Consider the following 12467-nt stretch of genomic DNA (forward strand, 5'->3'; position numbering starts at 1 on the left):
ATAACACAGCGTTTCTAACTTAAGTACAACCCAACAATACATTTAACTACTTGAACACTCAGAATTCCAACTCAATTTACACTTGAACCACAGAACACTCAATTTCCATTTGAACATTCAGAAGTTCTAGGCACGGCTAAACCTTCCCAATGAGTGTCGGTACGAAAGAGCGCAGAATTTGCATTGACCATTTATATTTTGAATAATAATTACGGGACATATGGGTCATTTTTGCTTAAAAACGGGACATTTAGGCATCCCGTTTGAGAATCAGAAAAAAACGGGACAACGGTTGAAAATAAGGGACTGTCCCGGCTAAAACGGGAGGTCTGGTCACCTTGCGTTAGGGTCCCTGCTCGCCTGACATGGATTCGTGTGACTTTTGGTTATTTTCAGGCTGCAAATGCCACTAAAAGGAATCTAATTTGAGTCAAGAGGAAACATGATGAGGAATGTGACGACATGGTTACTCACCATTCCATATACTGCGTTCCAGAAGTGCTTCCAACAATGGCGGAAGAGCTGGGAGAAGTGTGTTACTTTACCAAGGAGACTACTTTGAAAGGAATTAGTGTTTCGCATTTTCAAATCAATAAATGTATTTTTGAACGCACCTCGTATAGGAAAGGAAGTAAACAAAATTCTAAAACGATACAAAGTATACAGTATTTAATTATGACTAAAGAAGTGAAAAATAAAATAAAATATTAAAAAAAAACATGTTTTCTTTAAAAAGATTAAAAATAAAGTAAAGCAAATCGTATTCAAATCGTTGGATAATGTTTTCAAGACTTTTTTTTTTTAAAAAATCTATATATTCGCGACTCTTAAAAAAGCATGGGAAATGCTCTCATATACCTAGATACAATCAATTCTTCAATTCTTATGTAATATTATATATAAGTATACATACATTTGTATCAATAATAGAAAAGAATGTTATGTAATAGACTTACAATATTGCTTCAGATTTGAAGAGGACGTATGGATTAGGAATTAGAGATTTTTGGGATTTCAGCATCTATAACCACATTAACCTGTCAACGAAGCGACCTATTATCATTATGATAGGTACTATTCCAGCATTTGCCTTATATGAATGACGAAAACCCAGGAAAACCTCAGTCACGATGACTGGTTTTTAAAACAGCTTTTACATTTTTTCGATCCTACCGGGGATCGAACCGGGGACCGCTAGCATCAAAAGCGAGAATATTAGTAACGACGCTACAAGGGACCACTTGAATAATTTATTGAGTTATCTTATATTAGAATGCTCTTCATACTTTGCTTTCTAATCATGCAAAAATAGAAAATATTTTTAAAAAGCAATTTTCTTAGAAACACAATTATTATTAACCAGGGAATTTGTGTTATTATTCAGTTCAAAACCTTTTGTCGTCGCGAATTCTGTCGAGGAATCTGAAGCTTAAAATATACAAAACGATAATCATGCCTGTTGTTCTATATGGTTGCTAAACATGGTCTCTTACTCTGAGAGAAGAACGCAGACTGGAAGTGTTTGAGAACAAGATCCTAAGACGAATATTCGGACCCAAGAGAAGCCGAAATGGAGAATGGCGGAAACTTCATCACGAGGAACTCCATAGTTTATACCGTTCACCAAACATTGTTAGGGTCATCAAATCTAGGAAGCTCAGGTGGGCAGGTCGTGTAGTCAGAATGGAAGAAAGTACTAACGCTTTCAAACTCTTAACTGGAAATCCAATCAGAAAACGACCATTAGGAAGACCTAGGCGCAGATGGGAGGACAATATTAAGATGGATCTCGCAGAAACAGGAATACAAAGTAGAAACTGGGTTCAGTTGGTTAAGGATAGAAGTCAATGGACAGCTTTTGTGAACGCGGCATTGAACCTCCGGGCTCCATAGGCCATGGAGTTTATAATAATAATAATAATAATAATAATAATAATAATAATAATAATAATAATAATAATAATAATAATAATAATAATAATAATAATTATTATTATTATTATTATTATTATTATTATTATTATTATTATTATTATTATTATTATTATTATATTTTAGTATGAGTTATTTTATCTTGTTTTGTTAACTTTTAAAAAAAACATGTTTTTTTAATTAAAGAAATTATTTTAATTTTCCTTCAATCTTCAACTAAAATACGTAGCTCTTTAAAAAAATATAACGAAACACCCAAAATATGCTAGCTGGTAGAGTAAACAAAAATCATCTACTCTACTGATTTTGAGTTATTACAAAACTAGAAATAGATTATATCGAGTCACTTTTTGCTCACCTGTTTTGATAACTTTTTTCTCTCTCTCTCTCTGTTGGACTAAAAACAGCGATCAACCCCACTTCTGAAGGGTAAAGTCGGCACTGACTTGCCTTTAAGTCATTTTTCTTCTTCCTTTTCTTGGTATTTACGAACTTCTCCCAAAACTTCCCTCCTATACACTTCCTGGTCCCGTAAAAGGACCAATGAGAAAACGAAAAAATAAAATATAACATAAAAAAAAGGCGAAAGGAATGCAACCTATTCTGTAGGTGTGCGATAGGGGATGGAAAGTGCATAACAGTACATTTTGACAGGTAACTTTTTTTTCAGCGACAAAAGGGATGGTAGGAAAACGGGGGAGCATTTTATTTTATTTTCATTTTTTGAAATGTCAAAGAGTGTATTGATGATTACAAGGAAACCAGTTGATTCTGATTAGCTGTTATATACGTAAGTAGTAATGAAAAATATTTAAAGAAAATAATAATAATAATAATAATAATAATAATAATAATAATAATAATAATAATAATAATAGTAATAATAATAATAATAATAATAATAAACAGTTGATAGTGTTGCAAGAGCATTCAGAAGAACAAAAGAACAAAACCAGAACAAAATTCAGAAGAATTAATTTTTCTTACCAACTTCTACAGGCTTTATACTAATTGTTCTATGTATTTTATTATTACTCTCATTAGTATTTTTCAAGGTATATTTTAATTGTGTACTCCTACCAGGGAGGCTAAAGGGGAAATCCCCCACTGCACAATTAGATGTCTCCCATAAGTTTTGAACTCCTCATTTTAAATTTCTTGGATGTGCACTTCATCCAACCCCTTAGAATGTCCTTTAATCCGAACACTGACTCCTACCGGCACCGGATGTCGCTTCAGAGGACGCACAACTTCACATTAGAGCTATTTTGGAAGACATTTTTGCGACTCCCCAATTTTCCTCTGCACATGTCATAGAACAATATCGTGATAACTATTGAAACTCTTGCTTCATTTTACAGAGAATTTGGCATAATTCTTGATATCAGGATAAATAGTATTGCGTTTATACTTTTCACATTATCTTCTCTCTATAGGCCAGGTCATAGGTTCGGTTTTGTATTACAAACCGTATTAGTATACAACTTTTTCTCTCATATCTATTCCGTCTTTCAAAACAAAACTTGGTAGTCTCATTTCTTATCTCCCTATAGTATCTCGAGATACATCTGGATTGCATGATTTCACCCGGGGCCACTCCAGAAGGGGCCAAAGTTGATGAAATGGGTTTCTGGAGGAATTTTCCCGATATTCTTCCAATCTTCCTTGTTCAAGTACGTTATTGGCCCCAATACATAGTACTTCTGGAAAGCTTATTTCATGCTGAAGAGAGTGAACCATAAACCATGACTTTCCAATGAACAGTGTTGATGTAATAGCTATTTCACTGCAAGCATATAATTTTATTTATACTAACAGGGTTAATTGGCCTCAAGAGACTGATTTCGTTGTCCATGGCACTTAATTGTTTGTGCATGAACATATTTTTGTTATGTTTATTGAATAGACTAGGTTTGATTTGGATGTCCGGATGACACGTTCATGTCCGTTCCTTGTAAGTTAAAAAGTTGGGTGTGAATTTATCTGAATTGTTAGCTGTCTGTATACAGTTTGGTGGGCAAGTTTGATGATTAGTGAGATACCCTTTAAGTAGTAGTTATTTCTTTAAGCATGCAATTTGGACATCTTCCTCTTTCCACTCATCCCGTTGCTGCTGGTCTTAGCTTTTCCTTCCTTTCCGTCCTTGACTTGGGTGGAATATATTGTGGGTTTGGAATATACAGGGATCCATCCGAGCTTATGATTAGTTGCAGATGTGCGTTCAGAATTTTCATTGTGGACATTAAATATCTGACATTAAATAGGAAGGTTTGGCATGTTAAAGGAAATAAAGTTTATGTGAAGCATCAACAGCTATATCGTTCGATTTTTACCTTTCTGGTCGTGTTTCGTTCGTCGACAACGGAAAGAGTTCTTTTATTGTATTTTTTACGCATCTGTCAGAAAATTTTATTCCAGTTTTAATACTTTTTTGTCTTGTTTATGTGTGACAAATCCCTCTATTGTTGTTGTATGTAATTTTAATTCATGTGAAATTTGTGCACAATCCATATCAGATCTGACACAAATATTTCCTAAAATTGTTATAGATCTTCAAGAGTGAATGCCTTGTTATTTATAATTAGCTCGTTATAATATAATGAAGCTTTGCATGATCATTTTTAGAACGTGCATCCCACATGTAGATAGTTAGTTCGTTACAAATATGACGAACTGAGGCAGAGAAATCTTCGATAATTGAGACAGAGATTCCTTGGCATGAAACTCATTCCTTAATATTAGATTATTCTTCTTCTAGGAAGAGAACTTTTCAATGATGGGTCTGTTATGTTTGCGGTCTAGACGATGGGCTCTTTCTATTTTACTCGCGTTCAAATCCACCTTCAGTTGCTCTGTGACAAACTTTAGAACACGTTTCCCCGATTCCTCGAAGTTTCTGCACCTTCTTACTCGCCAATGTTTCGGAATATTTGATTATTTCTTCTTGAATTATTTTCTAATTTGTCCAAGAGTTCACTGTTAGCAGCCAAATTAATTTTCAGTTCTTCATTCTACTTTTTCACAACATTGAGTTCTTTCACCATTACTTGCACCTAATTATTTAGGTCATTAGTCACACTGTAAATTCCATTTATCTTCGAGTCCACTTTTTCTAGTTTTTTTGTATAAACCATATAATGTCTTGAGACCTGGATTTACATCTAATGACTAGAGAAAATGGAATTTACTTCAACTTCACCAATTACAAATAGCATTTCAAAATTTGCACGACGTTTGAAACACTGGAACTTACAAGAAACGGACATGAACGTGTCATCCGGACATCCGAATCAAACCTAGTCCATTCGATAAACATAACATAAATATGTTCATGCACAAAAAATTTTAGGAGCCATGAACAACGGAGCAAATCCCTGGTGCCCATTAAGCCTGTTAGTATAAAGAAAATCGTAGACTCGCAGTGAAATAGCTATTGCATCAACACTGTTCATTGGAAAGTCATGGCTTATAGTTCATTCTCTTCAGCATAAAACAAGCTCTCCACAGTTGCTATATATTGGGCCCTATAATAAACTTGAACTAGGAAAATTGGGAGAATGTTGAGAAAATTCTCTCCAGAAATCCCTCCCATCAATTTTGGACCCTTCTGGAGTGGTCCCGGTTTAAACCGCACAATCTACATGTATCTCGAAAAATCCTCCAGTGGATAAGAAATATATATACCATGTTTTGTATTGACAGACAGAATAGGTATGAGGGGAAAGCGTGTCTGGTATACAAGGTTTTTGCCCATATCTATTCCGTCTATCAACACGAAACTTGGCAGAGCCATTTTTTATTCTCCGTAGTATTTTTCGATTGAGTACTTTTACCCAGGGAAACTCCAGAGGGGTTCAAAGTTTATGGGAGGGGTTTCTGGAGGGAATTTTCTCAACATTCTCCAAATTTTCGCTGTTTAAGTACATTATGGGCCCCAATACATAGCAACCTCTCGAAAGCTTGTTTCATGCTGAAGAGAATGAACTATAAAGCATGACTTTCCAATGAACAGTGTTGATGCAATAGCCATTTCACTGCGAGTCTACGATTTTCTTTATACTAGTAGGGTTAATGTGCCCCAGGGACTTACTCCGTTGTCCATGGCGCCTAATTTTTGTGCATGAATATATCTTTGTTGTGTTTATCGAATGGACTAGGTTTGATTCGGAAGTCCGGATGACACGTTCATATCCGTTTCTTGTTAGCTCTTACAACAAAAATACCCTATCCGAGTTCTCCAAGTTGAGGTTTCTACTCCCATCTTGTCATGGATGACTGGCTTCTGGAGCGATGTTAACATACGTCCAAACGCTAGCTGAAACTTCCCAGAATTGCTCACAATAATGCAAAAGTGTGATCGGAAAGAGTGATTTTGTGTCAAACTCTAACTCTAGCAAGTTTAATTCCATAATCCTTAATTACAAATACCTCAATGTCATCCTCAAAGAAGAAAGAATAATTGTATTTTAATTTTGTGTAACTACTGAAAATTAGTTTTTGGAAAACCAATAAGATTTTTTTAAAAGTGTGTATGTGTGTCTAATTTTATTCCTATCCGAAGATGGGAGGCACCTACTCTGATTTTTGGAAGGTCAACTTAAATATCGTAGACAGGTGTTCGACCAATGAGAGACAAGGGTTTGTTCACATTTTCCAGTTTAGACCATCACAATCAAGCATTTCTTTCAAGTGTGCCCTTTATCATGTATCCTGCTAATTATTCTGTAACTTTTCAATAAATTTTCTTGAGGGGGGCGCGGTGGCTCAGTGGTAGAGCGTTCACCTCTGGTGCTTGGGGTCCTGGGTTCGATCCCAGCCCCCGCCAAGTGAACTTTGTGGTGGACAAACACCGTGCTCGTGGGTTTTCTCGGGGTTCTCCCGTTTCCTCCCACTTTCTTCATTCCACCATTTCACTCATCTCTCATAATCACCGTCTCCTTTAGCCTAACCGGCATAACCGTGGGACGTAAAACTCAAAAATTTCATTTCATTTCATTTCAAATTTTCTTGATACTTTTGTATCTATCATAGTTACTTTTTCCTAAATAATGTTAGAAAAATTCACAGAATTATAACGAGCAATTTGGTAATTTCAAATTCCAATGTGTAACAAATTGTTGTGTCATTGCAGTAATTTAGCTTCAAAGCGTAATGTGATGTGTCATTACAGTTTAGGTAATATAATTTTTTTTGGGGGGGCCAATACTTTCCGAACATACCGTGCATTGTAAATTTTTAACACATAATTTTCGGTTTATCTATTAAACCCAATTAACGCAGGAGCTTCAGAATAACCTAGCAAAAATTATATTTTGGGGAATAATTTCTTTATATATTATTTCATTGTAAATTTCTGTATATGAACACCTCAAATGGATGATTACTAGAATTCTACATCTTATTGCACTATAAAAACATAGGTCAGTAATTGGACAAATTTTTCTGAAATTGTCCACCAATCTGATATTTGTTAGAATAATTTAGACCCCCTTCGTCCCTCTGAGATGTCCATATCTTCCTAAAATCCAGTTTCATCCAGTTTTGACTATTTTTACTTCGCCTTGTATTCTTCGCCACGAAAATTCCTTGCTCTAATTGGGAACTACCTTCTGCCATAGTATTCTAGCGCGCTTTCACTTTGTTCTTCAGGTGTAGAATTCAGGGAAGGAGTGAGTTAATTTTGCTCCTCAAAAAAGTGGATTTTCGCTAGGAAAAGCCGTATAATCCAGGTAATTTTAAGTTAAACAGTTAAATAAATCCGTTGGAAGCATTCAGAGTTCCAAGGATATTGAAATTTCATTTGAAAACAGACTAAAATCAGCAAAATATGGATATCCAAGTCAAATATCAGGATCGTCATGTTTGACTTCAAGGATAGATTGACAATGCTAGTGATTTAACTGCTGAACTGTGTGATCTCCTTAAACGAATATCTGGTGATTTTTAAAACGTTTCGGATATTCCTCTTCGACCTTCCAAATTCATTTAGGGTACGATAGCCTGTCCACGTTTAGTTCTGTATATGTAGTATATGCGTTTTTAACATGGCGGCGTATGTAATTTCTTTTGTAGGTGAGTTAAATTTCATTATGTCAGCGTAAGTTCTCACAGGGACTCTATTTACTCCTCAATTGACTACAGCTTCTAACGTATAATGGGTTGAATAATTTCACAAAGGTTCTTTTCCCCTCAGGAGAGGGACCTTTCTTCTTTTACTAGTTTCGATATGTCCTTCTGGGACTATAAATACCAGTTTTGTAACGAAAAAAATGGGTTAATTTTGATAATCAAGGCCATCTTCTCTCCTTTATAACATCAGAGCCGGTTTAGAATGCGTAATATTAGTGATGTGTTTGGACTATATATATAGTAATTAATATGTATAGGGATATATGTAGTTTTAGTTGATGTGTGATATAGCATGCATATTTGTAATTTAGTGTATGAGGTGGTGATTTGTGTAGGAAAAATTGAGTGTTGATGCATGTGGATTCGCACGTATTGATCAGTGTCCGATAGTTTATGTAGTGGCTTATTGATTTTAATATATGTAGAATAAGACTGCTTTGAACAGTCTTGGGCATAATTGTAGAGCAGGGTGTCAAAAGGTATATACGTTATAAATGTGAATAAGTATAAATGAATAAGAATAGTAATGATATATATTATAGCAAGTGTGATTAAATGAGAGGACACCTGTAAATTTATTCGGCCAGTAGTGTACTTTGCCACAAGATATTGATTTATTTATGTGTAAGGATGAATGTTTCGAGCTCTGACCATTACGTCAGAATTTCGTGTGAGGAAGTGTGTTTTGTGAAAATGACGGACTATATTTGCACTTCGTGGCTTAACATTCAATCGTAATAGTGCGTACTAACTGATCATCTGGTCTGACGATATGAATAGTGTTCGTGTATCAAATGATTCCGGATAGTTTCTAAGTAATTACAGAACAAATAACCGTTTTTCTCATTGGTACAGTTTAAATAGACGCGTCCTGCTTTACACTTGCGATAGTACTCTGTAACTTTGAATTTTTTCCACGTCACCTGACTAAAATGAGTTCACTACTATCCGCAGAGATGACGAGATGGATTGGAGTAAATAACATGGTAAATTTATTGCAGTAGAATCTCATTATCCCGTACCAGAGCGTCCAGAAATCCTTATGTCCTTGAATTTTCACGTCTTTTATTTTAAAGATATAATGTTTGAAATTAGTTGACACCTCAAGGATAGCGCCCTTGTGAACTGGTAGCAACTAGTAAGAATTTGGCAAGCAACTTACAAGTACAAAATTTATCTTATTTATTTCTTTTTAAATTTTGGCAAATCCGTGTTAGGATTTTTTCTATATTTATCGACTTTACTCTAGTTTTCCATACTTTACTCGGAACTCTGCTCAGCTTCTGAGGGGTCGGACAATTTTTTTTTTTTTAATACCTAAATTAAGAAATCACACTGACTTTTTGGAAGTTTTCGGGGTCTCCAATGGCGTTGACCGGATACAGAGTGTAGTAAGATTTCCATAAAGCCATTGTCTTTGCGAAAATCTTACTCGGGGCCCGGACTAGTCACGTACTTGTAGATATATTTATTTATTCCCGGCTACGCATTTGGTTAGCCGTCGATTTGGACTTTTGAAGAGTACATTTGGCTCTAAAGTTGACGATTGCTATGTGTCTAAATTCGACCACTTATCTTTGTACTTTTAGTGTCCTTGCTTATTTCTTTTGGCGCGCCGCTGTTTCTCTTCTCTAGCTATCCTTCTATTTCTCTTCTCTAAGAATTTTTTGATTCTCAACCTCCCCCCAGTTTTAACTTCACAAATTTTTACCATTTAACATACACCATTTGAACCTGAATTTCCAATTGAGATGTTGCGAGACATAATTCGTGGAGGTATTTACTTATGTCAAATATCAAGGGATCTTTTCCATCACAATTTGACCCACCGCAGTAGCGAGCGATAGTCCCGTATACAATCCAACTTTTGCTTTTGTCTCTTTTATTATTATCAGTTTGAAATCCTCCATGGTACTATTCGTTTTTCCCATTTTTTTGTTTCTATTTAGCACCATAAACATGAATTCTGTGTAGATGTTTGGCCCGTAAGTATTATTAACATTTTTAAGATTTCATTATCCAGATAGTAAATAGTAAATATATATATAATTTCTATGTTTACGTGCTTGCCTTCCACTTTAAATATCCACTCTTTTCAAATTGTTTGATAATGTGAATTTTATCATTATGCGCGGTTAATAAGTTGTTATATAGTCGAATTTTTCTTTCTACGAAGTGTTGGAACCTTAGAATTTTACTGAGTGGGGTCATTGATTTGAAAGATTAAATGATAGTTTTATATATGTATGTTGAAATATAAATACGTGTTGAATATAAATGTGATATTGAAATAAAATGTATAACGTTGAATTTCGTAGATAAATATGTGTAAAGGGTTTTGTTACCTACCCCGAATGGTTGTTGGTTGCCGTAGTTTCGGAAAATTCGACAAATATAAAATGTGAATTTAGACTTACCGCCCCATGTTAGACTTTATCTTTAATCCTTGTAATGTGGTAAACTAATATATGTAAATATTAACATCTTCTGTTGTTATACTAACTGCATGTGGCATGTAATTAAGGCAGGTTGTCGGAACCCTAATCTATCATTAAATTTATCCTCAAGTCCATAAACCTGAAATCTCCCTGTACAGTTACATTTCCATTTCATTCATCATACACGACGAATCTTCGAACCTGAATAGTGTTTTCCGCTTCAGTAATTGTGATCTTGATACGAAAGTAAAATCTCTCTGAACCAGGAAATTCTCGTTTCCTTTTTTTAATATTGTGCTAATATAACTGCCAATGTTTGCACCCAATATGATATAAGATGGTAGAGATTTTAAAGCTAGTAAATGAACGAGATAACAAATGGAATGACAAATTGAGTGACTTTGAAATTAGTGGCAAAAACTTTGCTTTCTTAATCTCGGAATTGGGAAAATGTATAAACGAATAAGTCTACGAACTGAATACGTGTTATCGGGTTCGATTCCCGGTGGGGTCACTCGGTCGAAAAAGTGTAACACGCTTTTTCAGGCCAGCCACCTTGAATGAGGTTTTCCTGGGTTTTCCTCATTCACACCAGGCAAATGTTGGGGTGGTACCTAACTTATAGGTTCCAGGCCGTTTCCTTCCTTCCCCAATCCTTTCTTCTACCCCTTTCCCCGGATAGTGTGCTCGCCAAGGGACGTCATCCTTCCAATCGTGACGAGCTAAATGGCCATAGATGCTGAAAGCCCAGAAATCTAAATCCTAAATCCCTGAATACGTGTTATTCACAAGTTTATAAATATTATTTCATGTGAGTATAGCTAAATAAAGTGAAATTAAGTGCATGGACGCCGAAAGGGTGCCTTACGGATACATAACATAAAATGTCATCTGAAAGTACGAGAAAAGACTTGTTTAACAATTATATTTTTTAAAAAAACTCATACGAGATGCGACTAAATTTTGAATCTACATAATATTTTAATTTTTTTCTTTCTGTTATTCTCCTCTTAACGTTAGCTGTATACTGATGTAATTTAACATTTTATGTATAATGACATATCTATATGTTTACTCAGTTGCATGTCATAAACATTTTGTGTGTGTGTGTGTGTGTTTAATCTCTTAATAGATGTTATAAATGTTGACCAACTGTAGTTAGATGATAGTTTCCTTTAAGCTGACTTATCTATATCAATACATTGTCCTGTATGTATGCGTGTGTGTGTGAATAAATGAGGACATTAGCTTTAAGTGGTAATCTTTAATCTTGATTTACGATAATAGTACTTACTATATGTGTGTATATTATATTATGTGTGTATTACTTCATGGCCGCGGTCATGAAAGATAATTAACTCTAACTTAATCAAAATCGGCTCTGAAAGGAAAGCCGAAACAACAGAATGAGCTCAGATAACGACAGTCCCTTCAAGAAATTCAGGAACTCTGTTTTGTGGAAAATATGTAAATCACTTTGATGTTTTCCTTGGCTTACTCAACCGTGTATTCGATCTCCACTATCGAAATGCAGCTACTGGATAAAGGTTATTCAACTTTGGAAATAACAGACAAACGATTAAATTAATACTTCTCATCACCTGGGCTGGGGCAGGGTAACTCCCACTTGTGCAGTTACCTGGATTCAGGTCAGGGTAGTATGAGGGAACATGTGTTTCTTCAGGGTCAATTCAGAATTGATTCTCAAGTAATAACATTTGGGTACCAATCACCTTTTCAATAACTATTCAAGCTTCTTTACCATATTCCCGTCATTATCCAGTAATTCGTCATCTCTAGTTCCTTCTTCCTTGCTTCTTTTCTTCTTCTTCTTTCCCTTCTTTCCTCCCACCTACTTCTTGACTTTCTCACATTTCCTTTTCCTATTTCTAATAAAACTGAAGAGGGGTCGTGACTGGGAGTTGTCGCTATAAACACGGTCAATAAATTCATTCGATGTTTCTCTTC

At 35.1% G+C, this 12467-nt stretch overlaps 1 protein-coding gene across 1 annotated transcript in view; it reads right to left on the reverse strand.

Annotated features, from left to right (window-relative positions):
• LOC145684028 (uncharacterized) overlaps positions 1-2445 on the reverse strand; it is a 35143-nt gene extending 32698 nt beyond the window's left edge. The window contains exon 1 of the mRNA XM_081755845.1: positions 2291-2445. The gene's annotated coding sequence lies outside the window, so the exon portion shown is untranslated. The remainder of the gene's footprint in view (positions 1-2290) is intronic.
• Positions 2446-12467: the final 10022 nt, after the last annotated feature.

Source organism: Thermobia domestica, chromosome 4 (genome assembly GCF_964235325.1).
Source record: "Thermobia domestica chromosome 4, izTheDome1.hap1.1, whole genome shotgun sequence".
NCBI classification, from domain to species: domain Eukaryota; kingdom Metazoa; phylum Arthropoda; class Insecta; order Zygentoma; family Lepismatidae; genus Thermobia; species Thermobia domestica.